The sequence below is a fragment of the Aythya marila genome (genome assembly GCF_965140915.1).
Source record: "Aythya marila genome assembly, chromosome: 5".
NCBI classification, from domain to species: domain Eukaryota; kingdom Metazoa; phylum Chordata; class Aves; order Anseriformes; family Anatidae; genus Aythya; species Aythya marila.
The window spans coordinates 49200122-49214235 of NC_139046.1; positions in this window are offsets into that span (position 1 = coordinate 49200122).

The following is a 14114-nucleotide window of genomic DNA, read 5'->3' on the forward strand; positions in this document are numbered from 1 at the left end:
ACGCTTTGTGGAGGGTTTGTGTCTGGCTGGAGTCCCACGTCGGGGCGCTTCCCCCAGCACACGCCTGCTGCAAGCACCGCCGTCATCGTGGGAACTGCTCAGCCCACCAAGCCCAGCCCCACGTTGTGTCTGGATCGTAGCCACTCTTCCTGCTGAGGTACGTGATTAGCCACACTCCTCTCAGAGGGCTAGCGTTAAGAAATACCCTTTCTATGACAACGTTATTCTCACAGTCTGAAGAAAATGGCTCCGAATACCATGTCAAAATATTTCTGTCTCAAAAAGAATATGGAGGCTGACATATTTCACTTCCATGACTCATCTCCACTCTCTACCTTGGCAAAGGCATGTCAGTTTTATCATTATCCCAGTTAATTAAGTCACATACCCTCACCAAAATGCTCAGACAGTAATCTTTGTTTGACACTGGCAAACTGCCCCCAAAATAAAGAGCTGTGGATTCAGAATTCACTCCAGCACCGCAAGGGAGAAGGATCTGTTGATGCTGCCACAATGCGTCCTCCGCGGGGGGGGAGCTTGGAGCCGGCTCATTCAGTCATGTCCCAGCAAGGGCTACGCTTCAGAAATGTTGATTCAGAAGACAGCCGCTTATGAAAACAAATAGCATGCTCTCCAGCTAAGCTCCCTGATTAATCATTTTTATTCTCTCTGCTTCCAATTTGTTTAAAGACCTTAATTTTTACACCTCAAAAATTAAATATGCAGTTTATTTCAGCAGTGATTTTATGGCGTCTTTTCTTGCTGATTTGTGGCAGCCTCCTAATCTTTCAGCCTCGGTTATCTATTGGTGAGAGAGCTAAGAGGCTTTTCACCTTTTGGGGAGCTATAGTCCAAAATGATGTGCTGTTATTACTTGAAGTAGAGGCGTCTTCATGTGGAAATTCACAGCTCTTCAAGTGCGCTTTTCAAAGGAGAGTTGAGGGTATGCATATTGCATAAAGCCCTTTGGAAAAGTACTGGATTGATCTCTCTAGGGAATTAAATTTTCTGTTTATCCACAAAACATAGTGTGAATAGCTAAACTGAAACGTGATTCTCTGCTTCCCAAAATCCCAACAGTTCCTTAAGGCCACATTGAGGGGACTGCTGCTGATCCGGCCCTTAGCATTTCTGTGGGAGTGCACCCAAAGAGTTTCAGTCCTACAGCTGCTGAAGACCACAGAGAAGACCACTTTTTCATTGAGAACTGATTTGGGACCATCAATGCCTATGTTCTTCTCAACAGCCAGTGTAGAGGCAAGTACTTTTTCCTCAGTAGATCTCACCTAAGATTAATTCATACCAGTCACCTTGAGGTAAAAACAAAACAAAACAAAATCTCATTACTTAATGCCACAGCCTGTAACTCCTTCAAATTTAAGTGTGGTCATTTCTCAGCACAAAACCACAAGAGCCTTCATCAGTGTAAGAACAATAGGGGTAATAGTCTAGTTTGACCCGAAACTGCTTGTTTCAAGAAAAGCACCCTGGCAGTGTCAATTTGATTGAATGAATGAGTGGTCTGTCACATTTGTATGGGATACCTGCTGTTTCCTTGACAAATGTGAGCCATGTCACAGCACAGTGATGAAGAAGTATGATGTTTTATTTGACAGAGTAGATTTTTCTTCTCGTTTATTTGTGACAGGGTTATCTTAGAAAACGCTGCTTGCTCAACAATGCATCCAAAGTAACACTTGCTTGCACAGGTTTGGGGTAGGGAGAGGAAGATCTGGTTGGTTGGTTGGTACATGTTAAACCTCCAAAGGGGTTATACATCTCCATGCATAGGAACACTTATGAAGTGAGAGACCTGAATTTTTCACATCACAGATGAACCATCTCCTGTGACTGCTGAATGTGCAATGAGAGGGACAGTACAAAATTTACTGCACAAGACTTTCTAGAGAGGGGCAGTGCTCTTCATATAGCCTTTGCTGTGTATTGTGGCCTCGTGTTGTAGCGGACCGTGGATGTGCTCACTGAAACAATCCTGATTCAGGTCACAAGGAGATAGCAGGTACATTTGAGAGGGTTTATTTGCAATGGAGAAGGCTGTCTTTCCAGTGTATCATTATATGTGGGAGGATTTTTCCCTTATGTTTAATGAAAACCGGTGTTTTCAACTTGTGTTTTGTTTCTATATTCTACCTGTTGTACCTGAAGAAGTATTTAAATGCTGCACAGTAAACGTGTTTGCAAACTAAGAAAACATCATTGATATTTGGCTGTTTTCTGTTTACTCAAATATGATTCAAAGGTGAGAGCAAAAATTGTTCATGCATCTGGTTCTGTATTTATCAGTATCCCCTGGTAGGCTGTGCAGAGCAGAGGAGTCAGCAGAACCGATGAATTATCCAGAGTGGATTTGGAGAATGCTCTGCTTCAGAAGTAATGGAGCTGGCTTAAATACCTGCTTCTAAGGTGTCATGTTAGATATGCTGGTTAAGACATGGATTATGTAAAATAATACAGTACCTGAGCTTCTACAGAAAGAAAAGAGCGTGCCCACCTGAGAGATGGAGCAGGTTTTCATTAGTGAAGCCTGCCTCCAGAAGCTGCTTGGCCCCAGGCTTCGAAGTTCCTGTGCTGTGAGCCCTGGTGGGCCTGGTGCTGAGACAGCAGTCACTGCTGTGAAAGCTGTGGTTGTTACAGGTTCTGCAGCACATGTTGGTCTGTCTGGTATGTGAAAATAACTCTGGAATGATTGCCACCTTCCTTCAGGAAGCTAGATAGAAATCCTCTGGCTTCTTTGCTGAAGTCATGCTTCTCAAGCAACTAACTGCTCTTGTTACTCTTAACAGCTGACTCCTCTTCTTTTTTCTCCATTGCAGGGGTGTGAGAAAGATTTGCACTCTTTTGTAAGTGAGAACATCTGAAACAGGGACAGACATCAAGATTGGTTTGGGGAACAACAAAACTGTCATCTTCCAAGATCCAGCCTCCTGACCATTGGGTGTGCTGTCTGATCCAGCCATTTATAATCTTCTGAATCCATTCAGTTTTACAGAAGCGTATCGCTTGCAGATTTAAGAAAAAAGACAAAGGGAAGTCTGGACCTGCAGGTAACTCTTTCAAGTTCTCTTCTTTTTCAGAAAAATTAGGGCAGCAGTAGAAACAAAAATTTAAATTCTGTATTTTCGCCTAACCTCTAGGTACTTGTTTGCATTATTTATATTTGCAGACTTACTGAAACAGTTATTCTGTATAGCTCTGCGTGGAGGCTTCTGTTCTAGAATAAGTTTGCAATTAATCGTGAGTGGGCATTTTGGGAGGTTTCCACAGGTTAACAAATACGTGGACTGTGAACGTCTCCCAGAAGGGAGCTAGGGTGTATTGCAAGCGGCGTGCCATAAATAATGCTGATATAGATGCAAACTGCACTTTGTGTGTGAATTGTAGGGTTATGGGTGCAGGGGCTGTAGCAACACCTTGCCAGATGACTGATGCCGCCAGCTTTTGCTTTACACCATTGGAAAGGGAGCAAGGGGGGAAGTAGGAGGAGGAGATGTTGTTTTTAACCCGAGCATATAGGTAGCCCAAAGTGATGTGGGAAACTACAGAGAGAAGAGAGCGACCCGGCTGCCTTTTATGCTGACATTTGAAAAATGAGCTCAAGATAGCGCTTTGAAGGGTGGCTTGGTGATATTATTTAAGAAAAAGAAGAAAGTCCCCACTTTCTTTCCTTGATACCAGTAGTGAGAATGAGATGACTAACGTGTGGGGGAGAGAGTGGTTTGAAATGATTTCTGGATTTTTTTTTTCTTCCTTTGAAAATTTAGGTGAAGTTAATTATGGAATGGCAGCGGTGTCTGATCTGAAGCAGGCGCTTTCATCTCACCTCCTGCTTTTAAAATCGCTGCGCTCTTATCTCTGCTTGGAGGAAGGGGCATGGTGGGGAGCGCCCTGGTGCTCTCGTGGCCTGGTGGTGGCTGGATGAATGAAAAGCCTTGCAAGATCGGGGCCATTAAAGACTGCAAGCAAAGAATTAACAGGAGCTTAGGAGCAAATTTCCCATGGTGATGATGACCGGAGGAAGAAAAAAATCTGTGGTCTGCAAAAGACAAAGAAAAAAAATACAAAAATGTAATGAGCCCAATTGCCTTAATACTGTCCCAAATAGGTTCTGTTTAAAAGGAAGATGAAGCAGGCAGGAGCTTGGAGATGCGATGGGTGTTTCCCCTAATCTCTGCTCGCAGTCTCAGTCACACAGATGCTGACATTAACCCTTCCCTTCGTTAATCAAGCCTCAGTTGCAACTATTACTCATTATTAAGAGCCTGCCAGTGTGCCAATAGCATTTTTTGTGTGTATTAATCTGATGAAGCAAGCAGAGGAGCTCAGTTTCCAGCGCAGGTCAGGTGTGGTGTGCGGCACGCAGCAGCGAGGGCTGAGGTGGGTGTTGTGTGTCAGGGCCCCACGGAGCTGGTGCTGCCACGCAGCGTGCTGGGTGGCACTGGCAGCTTCAGGCCAGGATGTCCGAGTGACCCAAAGCGTGACTGCATAGGCACACCTGAGGACTTTATGTTCTCTCAAAGAAATAGATGCTGTTTTCAATGGAAGCAGAGGCAGAACTGAGCTGAGACAATCACCTCCAACTGGTTCATCCCTTGTCCTGCTGAGCTGTGCTGAGTTGTCCTTTGATGATGATTGTGACCTGCTGCCCTACTTCTGAAGTAAGAAAGCCTTTAAGTAATTAATCACTCCTGGGATTTTTATTTTTCAGGTCGCTGAGACGAGATCAGCATGAGAGGAGATCGTGGACTGCTGGATGTTTTCCCACTGAGGATTTCAGGCGTCTTCCTCTTCCAGTGACTGCGTATGGCAGCTGAGCCATGGGGTAAGCCAGTCTGAAAGCCCTTCGCCATGTTATGGGATCCAAGCACCCCCTTAAACAGAAGCAAAGTGGTTCATCTTTACCAAATGGACCGTGACAGATCCAAAGGGGAAGAAGTGAAGGGAAGGGAGAGGTAAGATTTAGGTGGTGTTAAGGCTGTGATATCTCCTAACAAAAGCTTGGAGCTGTTGCTCTTTAACATGAAATGTTGTCATGAACGTGCTGCAGTCTCTGGAGAGCAACTGACTTCCCACCGCCAGCCAAGAAGCAAGAGGCCTACAAGGGGCCCCCAGAGGTGGTGGGGAGCCTTCCCTCTTCTGCTAGGGAAGTGTCACTGGGTCTGTCTGCCCCCATCTCTGTTTATTCTGAGAGTTTAATGGAGGAGGCCCTGAAGAATTTCTTGTCATACTTGGGCCTGTGGCTAGATCTCTGTCAGCTTCCCGTTGCGTTGCCCTGTGGTGGAGACCTGGTGCTTCAGCACGTGCTCAGCCTGAGGGCTGCAGTCTGCCATGGCAGTCCTTTTACATCTGCTTACGGGACTGCTGGGCAGTGCCCTGCTGACGGAAGATGACTCAAGCAGTTAAAGACCACCACTGAACTTTTCTGGGACGTTCTCACAGCCCAACATCTGCCCGTGGTTCTGTCGGAACAGGGGATGAGGCAGCCTTGTATGGATTTTGTACGGTCATGTACAATGGGTTTTGTCCTCTGGCTTGCAGCAATGGAGCTGGTCTGGGCTCCTGCACTGCTGTGACTTGACCAGCTGCCTGGTTCTCCTGTCCCACCAGAGCTATCCTGCCTGTCGTGTCTTTAGGTGGCCTGTGGGAAGGAAGCAAGCGTCTCTTCAGAGGCAGCAGGTTGGAGAAGCGTCTCCCAGCAGTACATCAGCTATGGCTTGGTAGCACCAGACATCCCTGGGGGTTGAGGCACCGCTCACCCTGTCTTAATGCAGGGATTTGTCATAGTCAGTGGCCCGTGCAGATAGAAGTGGGAGCATCCTTCTCTGTGAGAAGCCCGGGTTCAGGCTGATTATCAGCGTGTTAGTTACGACATGTTTGTGTTTTTCAAGTGTCTTGTCTTATCCAGTAGGAAATTATAGCTTCGGCTCTAGTCTGGTGAGTCTAGGAGTCACAGCCTAAGGAAGAACCTTTCAAATCCAGGATCTGAAACCATAAAACATCTGGGATGGTTACTGCTGAGTTAATGGCCCAGTGAAGAAACAAATCACTGTGTGCCACTTCATGCTTCTCATCTGCCTGATCTCTGTTTTTCCCCGGCAGTCAGGCTGCCCTCGCTAATCAAATGCAATCCAATATAATCAAATGCAATGCAATAGTGTCCTTTTCCTTCGCAGGCCGGGTTTATTTTTCATCCCGTGCTACAAGGGGGCACATGGACATGAGGCTGAAGTCTTTGCTCTCCATCTGGGTCAGCAAGAAATGACTCGGATCTTTTCCTAGATCAATGAATTGCCATCACGTCCCCGCAACCTTGCACTCCCTGCTAGAGACAAGAAAAATCATCCTTTGTCTTCTGTGTGGCGCTGGCACCGTGGCTGAAAAACGCTCCCCTTTTTATGCCTGCTTATTTTATGGCATTATGCATTTTTCTCCGTGGGCTGTGACGGCCCTCTCGTTAATCTAATGAGTGCCCGCCCGTGAACCGCCAGCCCGGAGCGCTCGCTGCTAGGTCTGACCCCAGTGAAGGTGGGGTAGAGGGGCTGGTGATTCTGGGATGGTGTCCAGCAGGAGCACCGTGCTTCTCTGAGAGCTGAACACTCGGATAAATAAGTGAATCCATCGAGGATTAGCCTGGTTGTTTACCAGCCTGTCTTTGAAACATGTGAAGCATTTATTCTTTGGTCTGCAGGTAGAGCAGTGATTCTCAGTTAAAGGTAAAAGAGGAGGGGAAAGAATCGAGAAATTGGCATCGGGGTGCTTTTAGGCAGGTCTCTGAAAAACGTCAAAGAAAAGCACTTTGTCATTTTCCAGTCGATGATGTTGCTTCCAAGGCTATTAATTGCTGAACGTTGAATGCCCTGCTAAATACACCCACCCCACAGATGAGGCAGCTAATGAAACAAACAGATGGCGATCCGAATAGAGTAAAAGTACATAATAAAGATGTGCTTTGAAATAGCCAGACAGAGCAAATCATGCAGGAGGTTGGGAGAAGGAAGGTGATGGAAAACTGAGAACAAACCACCACCACTCCTCGTGTTATTCACCAACTGGACCAGCATGCAAGTGGGAAGGTGTTTGATCATCTTTCATAATCTGATATTCAAAGAGAGACGTTTTGTTCTGTCCTGAAAGTGGTGGGGTGATAGATAGGGAAATAGAGGCTTGTCCAAGCAGGGGGGTCAGGCAGTGTCTGTGCATCTCGCCGCTGTCCTGGGGGCTGCATGTATTCGCAGTGACATTTGTTTACTTTCTATTTTAATATCGCCTGGGGGGGGGGAAATTGTTTGCCTCCATTCCCAAACTAATGCAATTTGAAATGTTGTGCTAGAGATTCTGGGAGGCCTGGGGCAAGTGTTAAAGCTGTGACCCTCTGGATATTAGGCTGTGTTATAGCAGGCAGAGGGTCTTTCTCCCAGAGTAGAGAAGAGGGCTGGGAGAGCATGGCTCCTGGGCTGCCTGCCTCACTGCCTCCCTCCCCTCTCCTGCTCCCTCCGCACCATCTCTGGGCTGTCCCTGCTCCGTGCCAGCAGGCAGGCTGGTGCTGCAATGTGCTGGCCTTCCAGCTCTGCTTTCTGGAGACAGCAGAGCGCTTTGTGAGCCATGTATTAAGATTTATAAACCTCTGTGAGGAGGCAGAATGACCAGAAATAATTTACTTCCAAGTCCGAGGTAAAGGCAGGCAGTGGACTGTGCCCTAAGACTGCAGGACAGGCAGTGGGGAAGCCCGTGAGGGATGCTGTTGCTGCTCACCCCAGGTGCTGTTGCATCTCCCCTTTATGGCCACTTTCCTAGCTCCCTGCAGCCCGTTTTGCTGGCCCGTACCATGGTGCTGGAGGCAGTTTCTGAGCTGCTGGGCACTTCGGGAAGTTACAAGTGGTTCACTCGGACTAGGATGAAATTCCTCAGGGTGGGAAGAGGCGAGGCAAGGTGACACCTTTGTTTCAGGCGTAGCTCCTAAGGCTGGGAGGGAAACAATGAGATTTAAAAGTATGTTTAACTCCAGATTAACCCCTCCCTCATCTGCACTCAGCTACATGCAGGGTGACAAGCAAATCAATAGCCAAAGCAAGCACATCTCCAGAGCTTTGTTATTTCGGCATCTGACATTGTGATACAGCCAGTAAAAATTAATTGTTCCCTCCTGTTGGCTGAAGTCTCCGCAGCACCCTCATTAGCACACAGCCGAATTTTTCTTTGTTCTGTCTTGCTGGACTAGAAATCTGTTTTGTTTGCTTGGCTTTTGTTTGCTGTGAACAAAAGGCTTCCTCGTGTCTCTGGTGCCTCGTTGCACCCCGAAGGGTGGAGGAAGGCAGAGTCGTGTTCAGCACCTCCGTGATCATCAAAGGACAGTTTTGCAGCCTGCCTGGAAGCATCACCTTGCACCTTCCCCTGCTCTGTGGCAAGTTCCTGATTTGTTCCTGCACCCTTTTCTCTGATCGTTACAATTGTTATGATCACATCTCCCACAGAGGAAATAAATAGGAGCCCCGGCTGCCCCGATGGCCCAGCTTGCTGCAGCTCAGTTCCGTGCCAAAACAACTGTGACAGCTGCTCACTCTCGCAGAGAAACTTTAGTATCACGTTGTGCTTTCTGCTAGGTTTATTGAATAATAAATATGTAACTTAAGAGCAAATTCCTCTTGTCCTCAACACAGCATCCGCTGCTCTCTCTGGTGAGGACTGAAACAACAAGCTAGCCCTGCCTTGAAATCACGCAGACTGCTGTGCAGTCCCTGGCAGAGAACTGAAGCATTTCAGCTTCTGTGAAAGCAAGGAAGAAGCGATGGGTCCGGCTTTCATCCTGCTGTGCCTCCCAGGCAGAGAGAGGAGCCACAGCCTGAGCTGCAGGAGCAGGACAGGACCAGTGGCTCCTGGCTGGTGTTTCAGATGCCCGCGTTGTCCGTGCGCCCTCTGGAGAAGAGGGGTCACAACAGGGAGATCTCCAAAAGCACCCACGGGATTGGGAATTGCAAAGCGTGTTCCAAAGGGTGCTGCTGCCCTGTGCACGCTGAATACACCAGCGCTAAGGCTCGGCCTTCCGACAGGCTGTGTCAAAACTTAGGTTGCCTGCTGTGGTTTTGAGGACAAAAGCTGGGATATCGAGCACTGGGATATCTGAATGTCTAGGCCAAAGCACAATTAAGACACGGTTGTTTTTCATTACAAGGAATTAGCTTTTTGCTGATGTGTGCATCGTGAGCCCAATACTGCTGACAGAGATGGGAGAGCTGGCTTCTAGCTAAAGCGAGGTCTCCGATTTACCCCTGCTTTCGCTGCCTGCCACGTGCAGCACAGTGGCAGCTGAGGCATCCAAGTAGCCATCAATTAGTAAGAAGTGTTGCCACCTTTTTGGAAACAATAAGGAATCATCACAGTAATGCCTAAAAGTGAATTTTGCTATGCTTTAGTAGACTATTAGTTCCCCAGCTCTGAGTGTGGTAAAACCTCCAGAATGTTATTTGAGGCTGGCTTTATTGCCTAGGCTTTCCTAGAGGTTTGGGTGTGGTGCAATGGCTTTTAACCTCTTCATTTAAGCTTGCCTTGCTTAGACAAACCTTTTTGTGGTCTTCCAGAGCCTTTGCAAAGGGAGGGGGCCAGGCAGAAGGACTCCAGAACAGCTGGGACCTCTCCAGCCTTCCAGAAGTGTTCCTGCACAGCTCCCCGAGGACGTGTGGCTGCCCTCTGGGATGGCAGGTGAGAAGGAGCCTCTACAGTGCAGAGAGGAGTGCTGCTAAAAACCTTTCACTGAGGTAAAGGCTTGGGGGATGTCCGTAGGACAGGTGCAGTGGGCCTGGGAGCTGAGCTGGAGTCCAGGAAGGCGGTGAAGACGTGGGCAATGTAAATCACTCAGGTTCTGTGTCCTCTCTGCAAAACCTTCCCATCTCAGCGCCTTTGGCAGGAGGTGTCTGTTAACAGCTACACTTAAATGCAGCTTAAAATGTGGTGGTTTGTGCGGGTAAAGCCTGCTGTGTGTTTGGAGAGGCTGCACAAGAAAGGCTTGGGGCTGCAGCCTAACGCTAACCCGTGGGAGGCTGCAGGTTGTTCAGGGTCAAAGTGGAGGCAGCGTTGTTCATCAGGTGGGTGTGAGTGGTTCTATTTCACTGCGCCCTTTCAAGCAGCCTTGGATGCTGTGAGGGGAGGCATGAGGGGAAACTTCAAACATGTAAAAGGCTGGGAAAGGATCATTTGTTCTCCCACTGCCAAGTAGAAATTGGCTAAAATGTCAGATCCAGGCTGGCAACCTGGGAACATAACTTTGTTTAATAATTTTAAAAAGTAGAGGGGCACAGGGTTGGGAAGTGTTTAGTACCAGCTCGGAGAAAGAGGCGTTAGAAATGACCTTTTATCAGGCTCCTGCTGGAGTTGGTCTGTGGAGACCATCAGCCCAGCTTTCTGCCAGCTTTGATGTGGAGAGATGAGCGATCACACTCATCCACTGACCCTGTCCTCGTGCTACATTTGCTGGGGCGTCATTTGTGGAGAGACTTTCATGGTTAGGTGCTGTTTTGCTGTTCTTTCTAAACTTTCCCTTGCTTCATGCCTCTCGGCTTATGGCGTGGAAAAAACAGAGAACTCTCTAAGCAACCTTTCAGTAACTTTGAGCAGTTTCTGGCCTGGCCTCGTGACACGCAGGCAGCTGTTTATTTATAAAGGAAGCTATGCAGACATGGCAAGGAGTTGGCCGTTGACCCTTACAAAGTGTTGTAATAAACTGGTGATGGAAGAAGGATAGGAAAAAATCAAAGCAAGGCTTTACATCAAAGGCAGAGAGAGGAGCTGCAATTAACATGGTCAGATGTGGGAGATTCAGCAGGGGAGAGAGCCAGTACCAGAATCTGCGCTGATGTCCCCCCTGTCCAGACCCTATCAATCTTGCCAGGGAATTTGACAGGCGAGGAAAGTCAAAGAGCAGCTGAGGGATTCCGAAATCAAAGGACTTTGAAAGCTGGATCAGAGAATGGAGCGCGATTTCCCCATCTGCTTTGAATTTATTGTTGCTAATGAGGAAGCAGCCTCTGGTCTGAGCGAGCACGCTGGACCAGAGGGGTCACTCGACATTTCCATCACATTCAAAGGAGGGTATCGGGGGACTTCTTCCTCCACGTTAACCCTTTCGCTGTTAAGCACATACAAAAGAGCAATGTAAAGGGGAAATACATGTTTACTGCTTTCAAGTTGACCAAAGAGGTCAGTGGGGTCCTGTTTGGGTGCCTGACTGCTGGGAGCTCCTGCAGGTGGAGCTGAAAACCCCAGCACCAGTCCCTGCTGCTGCCCAGCTCAGAAGCATATCTGTTCCTTCTGCTCTGTCGCTGATGTTTGCCATGCTCAGTCTTCTCTGCAGAGCCAAAATTACAGGGCTGTGAATCCGAGACCTGCAAGTACCTTTGCTCTGTCCATGTAATTTATGCACAAAGCTGAGCCGACCAGGTATTTACATCCAGGCTCCCCATCCCCTTCAGGTCAGGTGCTGTCCCCGGGAGCAGAACGTGTGTGACCAGGGCAGGCCTCTCTCCTCCACCCCCCTGCTGCGTTTTCTAAGCAACGGGGACTGCACAGTGTGTGGGTGCAGGAGCAGATGAGAAAATTGGCTGATGAGCCTGAGGCAAGCGTTGGAGCTAATTGTGAGGCCTCTCGCATCACATGGGAGTTAATCTTGAAATTGGCTGTTTTGCATACCAGACGCTGACCTCTCCATCGCAGATTCCCCAAAACCTTTCTGTGCTTCCTGGCCTTTGCTGCCCACTCATGCTGCTGCCATCACATTTGATGTTCCCTGGCTCCTCCTGATAAAGCTGAAGGCACCGAAAGCCGCGGGGATCTGCTCGCAGAGGTGGTGATCCTTGCCCTGGGCTGAGCCAGTTGTCGCTCCGGGCTGCTGCTCACCTGCAGGGCAGGAGCGCTGGAGGAGACTCACAGAGCTGCAGATCTTCAGCAGGGGACAGAGAGTGCAAGGCAAAATGTTGGTGTGAGAGCTGACTCCCTGGCATACTCAAGGAGCTTGTTTGTGCAAGCTGCTGCTGCAACAGGGGCTCGGTGGCTTGCACGTGAACTGCATCTTGTCCTGAGCGCTGCAGAGCTCGGAGCCCAGCACTGCTGGGGTGGATGCTGGTTGTGAACAGCTCAGGGTTTGGGGCTGGGAAACTTGCAGAGTGGGTGCTTGGAGTGGGTTCACCTCCTGTGAATCCTTTTCTATTAAATTTTCTATTAAATCTTATTAAAACACCGCATGCGGTGAGACACATCAGCCCCGGCCATTCAGGAGGCACAGCACGGCCTCACCTGGCACTTCCAACCCAACCAGGTCCTGTCTGACTGAGGCATGGCAGAGGCAGCTCATTTTGAGAGACAAAAGTGTCTTCCCAGGCTGTCTGATTCTCTCTGGCTCCCTCTTCTGAAAACACCGTGGCTTACTTTTCATTCCTTTCCTTTGTCTTACAGAAAGAATCTTTGGGTGCTGTTGTTCCTGCTTTAGTTCTTTGTTTCTCTTACGCCGTGCTGCTGCAGTGATGTGCTTATCACACTCCCAAAATGTGCTGATGTGGGCGCTTGCTTAACCATGGTGGGCTGACTGGCTGAACCGGGAGGTTTTCGGGAGCTCAAAGCCCTGGGCTGACATTGCTCTTGAAGGAGTCACCCGCGAGCAGCCTCAGTTTGCAGTCAAACTCAGGTGCATGACGGTGGCTGCTGTGCCCTCTCCTTCTTACTGCTCTTCTGAAAGACTTTCCCTTTCCTGAGGTATTTCTTCCCTGGTTGCCTCCCCGACTGTCAGGGTGTGTGGTTTTAGGGTGATCCATCATCTCTTAGTCTCTTAGCAGCACTGCTGAGGCTGGATGGGTGGATTGCGGTCATGTAGGAAATACCAGACAGAACAAGGTCCCAGAGTGGATGCAGGGTGCCGTGGCCATTGGTTGCTGTGATATTTAGGATTATGCTTTCAAGTGAAACGCTGGGAATTAGCGAGACAATGAGTTTTCAAGGACATTGTGTCTACTGGGAATGTTTAAACCCAGCAATATCCAGTCGATAACGTAACAGGATTAAAGCTTGTTGCATCAGAATCAGCACAATTTTGTTGCCAACTAGGAGCTAGGCACAAAAGCCCTTATGCAGCAGTTAATGGTCTTATCTGGAGACCTTCCTGCTTACAGCCCACTGAATTGCAAACACCGACCGACGATTTAAAGCACTGCCTGGCATCAAAAACTCCTCTCTGAGCTGCCGCCCAGTTGGTGCTGCTGCTGTAGCAGCTGGAGGCAGGGCTGACCGAAACCGTGGGCACAGACGCGTCCTGTGTGCGCCCAGCACTGCCTGCCCCGGGGGGTCTGACCCTTTGGGGGCAGGCTAGGATTAGTGGGGATATTTTCAATGCAAGCTGTGTTCTTTCTGGTGATCTATAGGTATCGATCCTCCAAGCCAAAGGTTTTGCGAAGTCTAATTTTGGCCAGGTGTTAGCAATCCACAGACGTGCTTTGAAAGAGCAGTGTGCTGCAGGCCAGAGGTGCGCGCAACATGGCGGGGGGGGCTTGGTCTGTGCTGTGGTGTGCTTGGGGTGCTCCCGAAGATGTGAGAGGCAGCAGCAGTCTGAGGGGCTGTTTCAGGGTTTTAAAAAAGGGTTTGTGGCATTTTCTGCCCAAGTCGAGACACCATAGATCTCAAGGGGATAGCAATGGACCTGTAAACCTCTTTGTGGGCCGGCCCTAATGAAGGACAACACCTGAGCATAGCTGGTTCATCACAGGCCTTTCTCCGTCAGGTGTGGGATTTCCAAACATCATAAATGCGGTAATAAAAGTGGGTTAATAAGGCAATAAATGGCAATCATGAGGTCCCTGGTTGACTACAAGAAAAATAAAAAGAAGTCTATATTTATTTCCCTGCCCTTCTCCACTGCTGAGGTGCTGCTGGATCTGCAGGCTCTGCAGGCCCCTCCCAAGGGCCTGCCCAAGCCGTACTGCCCCCCAGGACAGATTAATCCTATAGCAAATCCCACAGCAAAGAGTGGAAAACCAGGCAGCTCCAACCGAACCACCCTGGGCAAGAGCTGTGTGGATGAAATTTGTGTCCGTGAGTCAACCTTGGATCATCCAGGCTCA